At 38.5% G+C, this 1829-nt stretch overlaps 1 pseudogene; it reads left to right on the top strand.

Moving 5' to 3' along the window:
* Window positions 1–783: 783 nt before the first annotated feature.
* LOC149208181 (uncharacterized) lies at window positions 784–1564 on the top strand (annotated as a pseudogene).
* The last annotated feature ends 265 nt before the right edge of the window (window positions 1565–1829 follow it).

Raw genomic sequence — 1829 nt, 5'->3', positions numbered from 1 at the left:
TGACATGTCCCTCATGAAACCCATTGAAAATACTAAGCATGAGTAACCTTGCATCCACCTGATAATCTTACCTCATCGCTGAGAATTTTTCATAATGATTGACGGAGCCTCTCACATTCCGCCAAAGTCTTAGGTGTGAAGGTCTAGTCACTCCCTAAATCTATCACATCAACTTGTGTTTCAAATCCACACTTATTTTACGTGCCGGTGCAGGAATAATGCATGAGATATGCGATTAAGTGTTCAATAATCTATGGTTGACCAAATTTTTTGAAACAAGTTTATAGTTTAACTTTATAAATAACTTTTTATTATTATTTAATAACAAATAAAATTATTTTTCGTAAATATTATTCATTATATTGTATAACATCTTATTTGGTAATGATTATAGGGTAACTCTTAAAAACAAGTCACTAAGCCAATGATTGGCTTAGTGCATGAAAAGGTTAACATACATGTCCATGCATCATCATGGTTTCTCCGACAGCGGTCACAGATCAACTCCGGCATGGTTTCTCTGGCAGCGTTCATAGCTTGACTCTTGCAGTGCCATCATTGCAACTTTATTTATGTGATTGCACTGCTTGGACTTCAACCCTTCATTCAATACATCCACGTACATTCATTCAATGGCCCAGTCCCCGTCCAACATTTCAAATTAGTAAGTGCCACCCAAAATTTTGAATTCAAATTGGGTAGTCCCGCCCGACATAAATGAATAGTCCCACTCTACTTCTATTTCCTTGAGCCAGAAGATGTTGCCCATATCCCTAATGAGAAATGTGTCAACTGCAATTGAAACATTGGATTCGGCACTCAAGCTCATGCACAAGCTGCAGTGGAAATTCAAGTGTGCCTAGGGCTTCGGATTTATAGTGCTCGGTCTCGAAAGCAAGTGAAATGCATTATAGAGGAGTGAGGAAGTGTCCGTGGGGAAAATCCCTGTCGGAGATAAGGGATTCGACGAGGCATGGAGTCCATGTATGGTTGAGAACGTTTGAAACAAGAGAGGAGGTGGCCATGGCTTATGATCAGGCTTCCTTTGCCATGAGAGGTTTCAACGCCATTCTCAACTTCCCCCTTGAAATTGTTTGCAATTCCTTCAAGTGTTGTCAGGCCCACGCCGGTTTAGCTAATCCACTTACTTCCAACCCCAACTTTTCCATTGGCTCCTTTGAAATCTCCTCAACCACATCTAGTAGCCAGCTTTCCGATTGCCATCGCCGAATCCAACAACTAGACGAATATCATTCCAGTACTCCCACCTCGGCACTTGAAACGTACATCGTCGAGAGGCTCGATTCATGTACAGAAAGAAGGGGTCCCGCCAATGTCTACCCCTGTTGTTGCTGAGACTGATAAAAACCAAATCGTTAACAAATGCAGTGAATTATTACCAATAGAGAAGTCGTACTCTCAAGAAATGTCGTCTGTATTGGAGTTGGAGGCTTTGTATGTTGATTACATAAAAGTTCAAGGACAAGGAAAGTTTGTATTAGACCTGCTTTTCTTTAGGTTATATCATAATTGCTTTGGAGTTAATTTGTTTTTATTTCAATAAAAGTGTAAAATTTTACAGTTTCCAAATAATTAAATTTTAAATTTAATATGTTAGGTCACACTCTATGGAATTTATATGAGCCAGTGTATTTGTGGATAGTAGTTGACTGTCTCGAAATAAATTGGTGTAACAGGTTTCCCTAAGAAAAAAATACACACAAGCAATTTTTTTTGGCATAATTCCTTTGAACATAGTCTTATTGTTTGGCCTAATTCTGACTCAAAAGTCTTTTTTTTAGAGTATGCCTATATATAAAGAGATAAGA

The sequence above is a fragment of the Pinus tabuliformis genome, chromosome 1_2, assembly GCF_031772625.1.
Source record: "Pinus tabuliformis cultivar Carrire ecotype Pingquan chromosome 1_2, CPIR1, whole genome shotgun sequence".
NCBI classification, from domain to species: Eukaryota; Viridiplantae; Streptophyta; class Pinopsida; order Pinales; family Pinaceae; genus Pinus; species Pinus tabuliformis.
Note: the sequence above shows the minus strand (reverse complement) of the source record. Positions and strands in the feature narration are given on the sequence as shown.